Genomic DNA, 12,268 nt, shown 5'->3' on the forward strand with positions numbered 1-12,268 from the left:
TGAAACTGTTTTGGATAAGTATACATGTGAGACTGTCACTTTCAAAGGTCAGTGCTGGTGGTGAGGGGAAAAAGCCTTTTGTCTACTATATGAAAAGGCTGACATGCAAATTGAGTGTTTCCGAAAAATATGTTGTTAAGCCTGCAGCAAACTGATGGGCACATTTTTCTATGTGCTAATATTGACAAAAGAATTGATGGTGAAGCAGCCAAGCAGCTATAAAACAACACGTTAAGATCAGAAAAGACATAGACAACCCAGGCTTCTCGCTTGGAAGAGCAGAAGTCATTCACGTGGGAGGGAGATGGACAAGTTTTGTTATCCTGGGGCTGCTAAGAGAACAACACATTGAATTAAGAAGATATTTTGTCCAGAAGCAAAAGCAGATTTTGATTTAAGTTATAACCATCACGCTAAACAGCACAACGAATATAGTCCTCATTGGGTTAAAATCACATCAGTGATTCTAGCATTATTTTTTTATTGTTGCAAAAGACTGCGCTACATCCCTTAGTGCATTGAATTTTTAGCTCCTGAGTGGGGTTTAATTCCATATACAGATTATTATCCAGAGCTCAAACATTGCCACCCCCACTCCACACGATATGTAAAGTAAATGTTAATATATAAGAGGTACATTTCTTCCTTATGTAAGAACTCACTTATATTCTTCATTTTCTTTATTAAAGCATAATGTGGTGGGCTGATTGTGTTCTTCGTGCCAATGTGATTCATCTGGGATTCGGTACACTGTCTCTTTGTCCCCACTGCTAACTTTCTCACTGTCTAAAAACACAGTTTCCTCCGTCTTTAACCTTATCCAACTTATTACATTCACCTGGCAGAAGTATTAAGTACTCTGAAATGAAGAAAATGGTTGTCAGTGCTCTGCATGCAAGTTGAATTAGTATATTCCACATACATTCTGGTTTACATCATGAGCAGAATATTCCCTGTGTGCTATTTACTGCCAATCTCTCAACCCAATATGTGAAACGTAAAATGTGTAAAGGAACAGTATCATTGTATGCAGGTAGGAAAATAATCTGATTAATATGTTAATAAAGATGGATAGATAAGTGAAAGAACGATAAAATCATGTCAGTTGAGAATCATTTTCTTCTATGTTATAGTTATAGTTCAGGTAAACTCATTATGTGCCATTGTCAGACTAACTACATGCTGTAGACAATGGGTTCAATTAGTTTTCTAGTGCTAATCTATTAACTTGCTCCAGTCTGTAACTGATACATGCTATTACATAAAACAGTGGCTTAACTGAAAGGTGGAATTTGCATCATCCCCAGAGCAACTGGAAACTCGAAGGTACAAGTGTATCAATGCATCACAACATTGAGATTGTGCTTGTTTTTATTCAGTGACACATAGAGCCTGATTTGAAACCCTGGTTTATATCACTAAATAGCTTGATTCTTATTTTTCAAGGTTAAGTGTGGGAATAAATGACATTTTTTAACTTTGTGAAATCCATATCTTCAATGACCCAAATCAGGTTACAGAAATCACATTGTGACCTAGTTTTTATTTTGTCCCTTTTGAACATCATGCTGTCGATGTCTAATTCCCCTTATTGGCTGTGGTTTCAGGCGTGCCAAGTGTCATACTTTAAATTACAAATTTAAACTGGATAGGGTGAATTACAAAAGTAGTCAAGTCCTTAAAATGTGTGTCCACATGGGCTTGATGTATTATTAGGGACTGTGTTTCCATCCCAACTCAGTCACTGTCTTGTGGGTTACAGCAATAGAATGTGCTTCAAGCAACTCAATTCAAAATATTACAAAAAAACACAAGACAAAGCTGCATTAAGCACATGCACAAGGACACAAAAGGAAACATTCCTAATAGATTAGTGTTGTGTAATTATGGTAGTTCAACATTATTCAAATATAATTATTGTATAATTAGGCAATGCTCAAAGTACATCAGACTTCAGGTTCCCCAACCGCTTTACTTTAGTAATATGGCAAGCCCATCTGTAAAGAAAAATAAACAGTAAGAATATGTATATGTATCGCCACTGTTGTAATTCAGCCATACCTATTTCATTGTGTCACTTAGGCCTATAACATGGCATTTGCCTGAGTGAATCCACATGTATTCTTGTCCATTGAATTCTAAAAAGCTGTGTCAAAAAGGTAAAATTAAATTAAATAAAAGCCAATTTGTAAATTCTTCAGTTCGGTTCAATAAACACCTCTCAAATGCATTATTTCCCTGGAAACTTTAGGAGTCAAATGTTTTCTCTTTAAATGCAAGGATAACCAACAGATAAAGTATTTGAGAACCTCTGTGTAACGGTTTTGATCTTTTATCCAACCGATGACATGTTTCAGGTTTGAATTGTTACAAATTAATTAAACCAGAAACCAAGGACTGCCTGGTCCAGTACATTCAGACCATTAGGTGAATAAATTCATGCCATTAAACTATTTGTTAAACTATTTATTATTTAAACCAACCAAAAAAACAGGACATGCCAGCAACAATGAAACTAGTCAATTCTATACTATCACTAAAGGATCTGATATATAATATACATCTTTCTTCTACCAATCACAGAAGTAATTACTACAATGACAACCAAGCCTGGCACTTGATAGAGCTTTAAATGTAACTGCAATGCTCTAGGTGTCTTTTCAACAGACAGTTTCATTTTTCTGATTACTGCGTAATCTGTGTATGTGGTGGTATGGTCAATTAAAGATGTGGACAGATTATTTGCCACTAATCCTAAAATACCCAAAAGGTCTCACGGGAAATAAATAAAGCTGTAGGAATTTGGTTTATAAAGAAACACATATCTGACAGACTCTCTTGCAATAAATTCCACAGGGAAATGCAATGCAGATGCAAGACCAATGTGCCTAGTGCAGCTCTGAAAACAGTGTGGTTGTCCTTGTTTTGTTTTAGGTCAAATGTTACATTTTTGATTTCAGAAAAATGTAAGATAGTTAACAAAATGTTTACCAATAATTAAACAGCATTTTCTCACTGAAAAAAAAATGCCTGCTGTTCTGTGGACTATTCTCTTATGTTGAAGATATTCTGAACACATTGCAAAAAGGAAGAAAAAAGAAGAGCGTGCAATATAAAAATAGTATGACATGTATTTCAATTCCAGTACTTGTCCAATATTATACACTTAATGTAATATGTGTATGTGTGTGTATGTTATTGAATTAAAATAAACTACCAGACCAGAGTGATGTTTAACTGTTTAAGGTAATTGGTAAAAGTTTTTTGATGGCAGCAGTCACATCTGAGGAAATATTCAAGCCTACACTGTCCTCACTGAACATTGTGTTTCTCATCTCTACCAACTCTGATTGGGGCCGAGCCAACCTGATACCTTTTTTAGCTAAACTGGGTTAAACTCTGAAGCTAAGGCATATCCAGCACAGCAGGCTGCATTCCCACATCATATAATTGCCAAGACAGCAATGGTATGTGCCTAATGATCTCAATATCGTAAAGATACACTGCTGCACTTGTAGCAAGCTCTTGATGTTACAGTATTTCCACCAAGGACCAGGTACAGCCATATCAATAAAATGAACATACAGGAATTTCTGTCTGAGATGTTGATTAGAGCAGGTCTTTAAATAACTTTTGTAACATATAAAACTATGGGCCAAATTGTCCCTGAGGGCAAACTGTGGGCTAATTACCCATGTAATTAATTTAGTATGGAGTGGGTAGATCACCCATATTTTGCCCAAAGGGAAAATTAGTACCAATATTTTTATATCCTGACAAAATAAATCAGATGTTATATTGTAAATGTATTGAAATTAGTATAATTGGTATAGATTATGCGGAAAAGATCATGCAATACTAAGGCCTAAATTAATATCTTTTGCGATTTTATTATAATACATAGACTCACAAGTCACTCAACACAAGACCAAGACCATTTCAAGAAAAGCTACAGGGATGTTTGGCATTCTATTATTTTGATCCTGACTCACCTTTTCTTAAATGTTCCCCTTATATTTTAATATCCTAAAGAATTCCCAAGATCATACTATGTGTTCATGTCAGCAAAAAACGTCCAGATGTCTTTTCATTTGCTGTCTTTGTTAGAATAGTGACCTTAAAACAAAACAAACACAATTCAGAACTACGGATAATACATAGGTGAGACAAGTTTAGCGACCAGCATATTGTGTCAGTTAAATTAATTAACAAGAGACGATACAATGTTTTGAATTCTTTCATTCTTCGCCCTCTCCAGGTATCTGACCCTCTTGGGGCTTGGCCATGACTACAAATTAAATAAATTAAGAAGTTTTTTATATCTTTCAAGCCCACAGTTTAGGGGAATAGAAAACCTGCTAAAAATCCATCATTTCACAGACAGAACTTTTACTGCTTTGGTGCCAGACTGTGGCACTTTCCCACACAATTGAAACTTTCGATCATGTGTCTGGAAGGTGTTGATCTCCCCCATGCGTTCCACAAGTGGAGGCGGCATGGAGTCATAAATCCACTGTTGGCTGCCTGGTGAGCAACCAACTGTTAGGCGGTGAGTCAACTTTAGATGAAACTGGCCAATGAGGAACGTATCATGAGAGCCCTGACCACAGACCACAAATGGGAGTTGGCCAATCAGTGCTTGAACTAATTGCCCTTAAAAACTGGCACACGATTTTGAATCTTCGCTCCACCGAGTACATCGAAACTTCCTGAGACTTGGCAACTCGACACCAATTCTTCAGCTTTCTTCGAGATGCAACCCAATTCTGTGTTTGTACATTTCGAACCTCGGAACAAACTCTGAACCTAACCAGCAGCTCAGCCTCAGCTGCGGAGACCATATTTAGAATTCTCGATAAAACGAACTTTGAAATCAATAACTATATTTAATGTGTTAGGATAGGGTTGAGATAACAATATTGAATATGAAAAGTACCCTTTCTCTTAAGTGTTGATAGTGTCATTGTAACAATCACTCCTAGAGTAATTTTATTACTTTTGATCATGCACTTCATCCAACTGCCTATTTTATCTTCCCATTTAATAGCATAGCATAGTCACTTATCTTTTTAAGAATTCTTTGTATCCTTTGATCTTGTGTTTGTCTCCAATCGATTCTGATTAATCTAGCTGTGATGGCTTTCAAGAGTTTGTTCATAATAATTTGGAAACAAATTCTTATTTTTAAAAGCACTATACATGTGTCCAGTAAGAAATAAAGGAAATACAATGTAAACTACTCATTTAAGTAGACTGTGTTTCCCCTGAACATTCATCACTTCTCAATTGAAATGACATAGAAGGCATACATCTTTAACATACTGAAATATTCTGTGTAGCTTTCCTATGCCAATGTTTTTACTCTCTAGCTGCTGCCTGTGTGTTAGTTATTAAGAAAAAGCTGGCTAAATTAAACTAGAAAATTATATTTTTTCATAACTTTAAATGGTGTTATAACATACAAATCAAGCTGTCTGGAGAGATGGGCCTCTCTTATCTTAACTTGTCAAGTGTAAAATGACCAACACCCATTTAATAAATGTTATGCTCATTATATTTCTAGTAGATTTATTTAGACACCTACATGTAAAAAAATATGATTAATTTTTCTCTTCCTTTGAGTAGTTTGTACGAATGAATAAATCTCACAAAACTGGAAATGGAACCGTCATGCATCTAGTCTGATTTCACATCTGTACCACTAATTAAATATGCAGTCTCTGTAGTAGCCAGCTGTTCTGTTTCAAACATATGATTTCTCTTTTAATTCTGGTTTAAAGTGACACTGTGTGTTGGAAATCTTAATTAATGTCTGAAAGGCAGGAGCAGTGTAAAGAATAGCCAATCATAGATTCCAGGTTTCTCTAACCGGGAAAAAGTATTCATTCAGAATATAAATTGAGCCCTGCACCCCAGATATTTCCAGTTCAAACCTGTCCTTTGTCACAGCTGACTGAGACTGGGTTTTCCCCAAGGGAAAACTGACTGGACACCAGTGGGCCTGCATTGCTAAAACTTAGAGTGGCATTAGTCCTCCTAACAATGCTGTAACTCTTTGCTATCAGTAATGTGAGTTTACACCTCACCACAATCCCAATTCAGCAACTCTTTGATCTTTTTCTTGAGAAGTATGTATTCAAAGCTTGTATGAATGTGGTTGAAGGCAGACTAAGGCTGGGATTAAATCAAAACATTGACCCACCCGCTAATCGAAAACTACAGAACTGTTCTCAGTTGCAGCTTCATTTTTAGTAAGATGCCACTTTCATCTAATCATAAATGTAACCGCTATGATGTATAGGTTTGTAGTTTGCTATTAGCTGGTGGGTCAAAGTTTTGATTTAATCTGCCCCTAACCTGGGATCTATTTTGCTAGGTTGTCAGTCAACCCTTTGTTTGGGACACTGCAAGCAGCCCATGATTTGAGCCAGTAGGTAATGACATCTTTTCCATTAGGTTGAAGTGCTGCTACATGAATCCAGAGAGGTCCACTTGGCTTGAGTCAGGAGAGTGGCAGTGGTTTGAGGTCCTGGTGTTTTAACTGATCCAGTTTGTCAAGATCTTGCTGAATTGTCCTCATATTTGCCAGACCAGGGAGCCACAGTAATGGCATTGATTTGAGAGGACTGCTTACCCTCCTGAGCACAAAACGATAGGATGCAAATGCAACCCCAGTTATCTGAAAAAGGAAGCACTGCCCAAGGGGGAGGGGTTACTGCACACTTCTGTAGGAACCGGATTGAAAATGTCACTCTATCAAAGGTGCCATTGGCCCCTGCGCACTCACTCAGAACAGGTCCCTTCCCACTTCCTGTTCCATAAAATGTGATGTCAGCGCAGGTTTGTCCTGTTTTAGCTCGGACTCCCGCACGACCTTGCAACCCTTGGGCAGTGCTTCCTTTTTCAGATAACCGGGGTTGCATTCACAATCTATCGTTATCTTTCAAGTCGGGGGTTACTGCATAACAAAACTGTCGCAAGGGAGGAGGCAATCAAGCAACTTGTGTGCCCTCGGCACATTAACGTGGCAATGAACCCCTGATCCTGCAGGAGTGGGGCCACAGACCCACTGAATAACACACAGCTGGCTAGTCACTGAGTAGCCACAGCTGGACATAACAGTATACACAGAGTGGCAGCAGGAACATTCAAGCTGCCTCCACGCAGCACAGGAAAATCACGTTCACTGAACGGTGCAGAGCACCCAGCTCCACTGTGCTGTCATAACAACTAAACACATCACAGGGTGCAAGAAGCAGATGCACCACCATGTGACATGGGAGCAATTGTCATCTATTAGCGCAGCTAATGCAGGACAACAGCAGACTCTACCATGACCATCAAACCATAACATTGTGGTGTGCAGGAAACCGTTCATGCACTCTTTGCATAACATGGGAGCATTGGCCGCTTGCTCCACTAGCCCAGCTAGGAGCGAGGCCACACCAGCTCTACAATGTTGTACAAATTAACTATATACACCATGGGGCATTTTCCTTGCGTTCTAGGAAGTGTGGGGATTAGAATCCCCCATGCTGCCCCAGTGGGGGTGCATCACAAATTGCTTGCTTCTCTAGGAAAGTGGCGATTTTGATGCAAAGTGCCACACACTGCAACGGGTCCCTCACTCGCGTCTACGCCAGCCTCAGAAGGGGGTGTATGGGCCTGAAACTACAGGGAGTAGCCAACTGTTATAATTTGGAGTTGCTGGGAGGTGTATGGGTGGGCCAAAGACTGATGGAATATCACAGGGCCAAAGTGCAGGAGGGTAAGGGGGCGGAGGTCCGCCAGTCATCTTCCTGACGCATGCCATGCCAGACCATCGGGGGCCAGGATGTAAGGTCTGGCGCCGGGCTGTCCGGGCAGGATGCCTGCCTGCCAGTTGGAAGATCGGCAGAGGGGCGGGACTGCTGCCTGGGCTGCTGCCTGGGAGCCAAGACATCGAGGGAGACGTTGAGCTCCTGAACGCTGCCTGCGAGGCTGGGCCAAGGCTGTAACCGGGTAAACCCTGGCTAGCTGCAGGGACTGTTCCCACTCCTGGGGAGTGCACATCAGCATCTCTTCCATGGAGGGGCCGAAAGTAAAGCCCGGCGATATGGGCGCATCTATGAGGCAGGTCCTGTTCGTGACAGGCACCCATCTTGCCTGTGACAGCCAAAGCTGCCAAGGAGCGTCCAGTTGCCCTTGTGCCATGACGCATCACATTGACCAGCAGATCAGCCGCCACCGCTATCTGTCTGATAGGGGGCGGGGCCTGTGATGCAGTGGCTGGGCCTGGGGCCTCAGCCAGCTGGGCCAGGTAAAGGGCCAGCAGACTTTCAGTGTTACGCAGGCGAGCCACTTGGGCTCCGGCCTTGTAGGCCCTCCGTCACGTGACATTGCCTGTCAGGACAGGCCAAGTCACATGACTCCGCGGACAACAGGGTTAAGGAGACCAGCCCGGCAATGGTGGAGTTCACTCGGGGGAAGTCCACCAGGCCCGCTTCAGCCGCACTCTGGGTTCTGGCATAGGCCTCCCCCGCCAGAATGTTTAGGGACACGGGGGCACTGCAACACCAACCAGACGCAATCTTGTTGTTGCCGGACATAACACTTTATATTTCAAACACCATGTGCAGGATACAAGTGCCGCGTAGGCCCGTAGGCTTAACCACACCATGTGTGCCGGGGTTTCCGGGGACACCAGGTGACGCGGGGTCCAGGGGGCCAAGGGTAGTAGACCACCAGCCGAAGCGGGGCCTAGAACCGAGGGCACACCCATGGATGGTGGAGTGCAGCAGAGCTCGATCCCAGCAAGCTGAGAGATCTCCTACAGATGCAGCCGTGGGCTGTAGTACAGGCGCAAGACGGCAAAGGAGCACCTCTCGTGGGATTTAGGCCAGGCGGCTGGTCCTCAGATTTTACTGTCGCTGCTAGTGCTCCTGCTGTGGAGGAAAAAGCCATGTGGACAAAAAACAAACACAGCAAGCAATCGGATATTATATGGCACTATATTAACACAATTACTATTTTTAAATGCTCTGTTTGTGAACCGAAACTGAAACTGAAAGCGCAGCCGGAGCTCTGGTGCATGGACAGACAGGATCAAAATTAGCTATACATATAACTAATAAGACACACAATAGAGACAGAAATGTAGTGAAACAGTGGTGAACAACACTATCAGTGAAGCCAGCCAGCAAAATACACAGTTTTTAAGGTCTAATGCAACACACAGACACAGAGAGCTCACGTTCTCGGTCCAGGCGAAATGTTAAAAGAGGACGAACCTGCGCTGAAGTCACGTTTTATAGAACAGGAAGTGGGAAGGGACCTATTCTGTGTGACGAGTGCAGGGGCCAATGGCAGCTTTGATAGAGTGACGTTTTTTCGATCGGGTTCCTACGGAAGTGCACAGAAACCCCTCCCCCTTGGGTAGTGCTTCCAACTTGAAAGATAACTGATTTTTGTATTATTAGCATTTAGTATTAGTAGCACTGTGCTGTTGACAAGAGGAGGTATTGTACTGATACTCCAAGTGTGAGAACTTCCCACCCACAAGATTTACCTCAGAGCAGCTGGTTGATATCGAACTGTGTTTTTACCTTCTATTTGATGTTGCAGCAGCGGGCCAAATTGACTGTGCCAAATTGGGTGGGATTGCAAAGAGAAAAAACTAAACAATAAACCCAAAAATAAAAGTGAATGTCTCACTGCCAAACAAATTGGTCTGGTTCTAATTGCTGTGAGGCCAGCGGGTTAATGCGTGCCAATATAAAATGTTTTCAGACTCCTTTCTTTTGCAAAACTCTCCTGCAAATTTAAAATGAGATACGAGTGGCAGATACATGTGACGCTTTGCTCTCTTACAGAAACTTCCTGTACATGTGCAAGCTGCAGCTGTCAAAATGCAGGTGGTGGGAACAAGGGTGTCTAATGATGGTACGGCAGTACTTGTTAAGCATACCAACGAGTTGTAGTTACAGCGATGAGACTTTGTTAATAAAGGATTCAACGAGTCCAGCAGTACCTTTCAGAGGTCTCACCTTTGAAACAATTATGAAAGATAGAGGATAAGGACACTTAAGGTTACAACATAGGTTAACTAACTGCAGACAAGAAACATATAGTTAAACACCAGAGAAAAAGCCAAGTTCTACAACCTAATTGAGCAGTAAAATGTGGAGATGTTATCCTACAGAACCAGCTTTCAGATTAGTTTTTTTTTTTGCTGTCATTTAATACAGCTATAATATTAATGGGAACAGCTTTAAAGTAGCTGGGAATTAAACTAATAATGAAGTTGTGAGATAAATGAACTGGCTCCTGTAATGGCAAATGAGCTTAAGAATGCTCAACAAGGACATCTTTTCTATCCTATGGTTCTATGTACTCTCTTGCAAGCATTTAAAATAAACAAACAAAAGTGCTGCTTCTTACACATAAATTCCCCGCAACAAACAATTCGGCAAAACAAGGAAATCATTATTTTGCTCTGATTTGACTTTCTATTGTGGGTAACATATTTGTCACATTCATTTTAGTGCAACGCTGTAGAGAAAGGGGAACATTTTGAAAACCAGTCTGAAATGAACAACCCAGAAACATTTACAGTTTATTTTGTACTCAAACAGAGTGAAACATCACACAGACCTGCTCCATGTGAAGCTTTTTTTTTTAAGTTAAACCAATTCTAAGGGGGGAGATGCACAACAAATGTCAGAGATAAATGTATAGAAATAATAAAAGACTGCACGACTAGGCTATATTCCACTCGTGTTACTGCCCTACCAGGCTAAGCTTCTGCTGATTGCTTAAAAAGTTTCAGACTCTAGCTGGATTATCCCAGTCACATGCGGGTGCCATGACACACAATCTGTTAGTGTATTTAATTATCTTGACAATACGGCAGTAAAACTAAAAGCATTTAGACTCTCATGGTTCATTTAGTTACGGTAATGAAGCTCCAGGGAGCCATAAGGCCTCTGGAGTACTGTTTGAAAAATAGGAATCAATATTCATTAGAAATTATTGAGGAACTCCAGAAAGTATTCTGGTCTGAGAACTGCAACAGCAACATTTGTTTCCCCAGTGTCTTAATATTCTGTACATTTCTGCTTATCAGGTTTATTATTATTGTTATTATTTCAAGTTATGTCCTATTTAAATGCTAATTTATATTACAATGGGTTTATTTTACTATTTCAAATCAGCATCTTCGCATCACTTTCACAATTTTCCTTATTACACTCAATGATTTGACAAGCTTTGGGTTACATTCCCCCCCTTTTATTACCTGTTTTACATGTCTGTGATAATAAGAGGAAAATAAGGAAAACATGAAATATTAAGAAAGTACTACATAAATTATGACATGTACTGCTTTATAGATATTTAACTTTGACATCCACAATCTTAGAAACTATTTCTCTCCGCATGATCTGTAAATATGTGAAAATCTGAATACAGATTCCTTGTACAGTGAAATTCAACTAAATTGAAAATATCTGTCGCCCCTTTTCTTGAGGCTAGTATCCAGAAATGGCATGTTTGACATTTAATTTAGCAATGCAGACACATATAACACATGTCTACTGGCTGCTCAGATTGGGGAACATATTCGTGTCAATTCATTTAATTTTGTGTCAATATAATTCTTAGTTTTTACGGTTAATCCCACACAGAAATATATGAATACTGTTAATTTTCTTCTTTGTTAAAATAAAAGTGCAATTCTGAAGGATACACCCCTAATTAGTCTCTAAACATATCTTATAGGATGTCTATAGGATGCAAAGTGGAGGGAGCTTGGGTTATTGCGTGACTTCCTTGTACCAGCAGTGCATTCTTTCCTTTTTCCTAGAAGTAGGATAAGGGCATAAGCGAAGCATAATAACTCAGTTCTCTCTGCTTCACAAGACAGGTTCCAAGGGCATTTGAAGAAGGACTAATTTGCATATTAGTAAGTCAATTACAAATGTGCCTCAGAATGTGACAAAGTACACAAGCAAAATGGGATTTGTAAATAAATTCTTATCGAAAAGCTTTATATTTCATTTTTTGCTATTTATTTTCCTATTTCCAGTTTATTTTAATAAATTATGAATTGCTAAATAAGCCAAATATGGACATCTTTCCCTTTTTGTAACAATTCAAGGTTGATATCATCTTGAAATTGCATTCCAATTCAAAATACAAAATCACGTTTTCCAGATGTTGCTCTTCAGGAAAGCAACATCTAATTTTACAATAAATACAGAAATTATATGAGTGACATTAAAGGATTCAC

At 40.1% G+C, this 12,268-nt stretch overlaps 1 protein-coding gene across 1 annotated transcript in view; it reads right to left on the bottom strand.

The window, feature by feature from the left end:
• The window catches only part of adcy1a (adenylate cyclase 1a), a 105,472-nt gene that overhangs the window by 58,599 nt on the left and 34,605 nt on the right, over positions 1 to 12,268 (bottom strand). The window lies entirely within an intron of this gene.

This window comes from Amia ocellicauda, chromosome 2 (assembly GCF_036373705.1).
Source record: "Amia ocellicauda isolate fAmiCal2 chromosome 2, fAmiCal2.hap1, whole genome shotgun sequence".
NCBI lineage: Eukaryota > Metazoa > Chordata > Actinopteri > Amiiformes > Amiidae > Amia > Amia ocellicauda.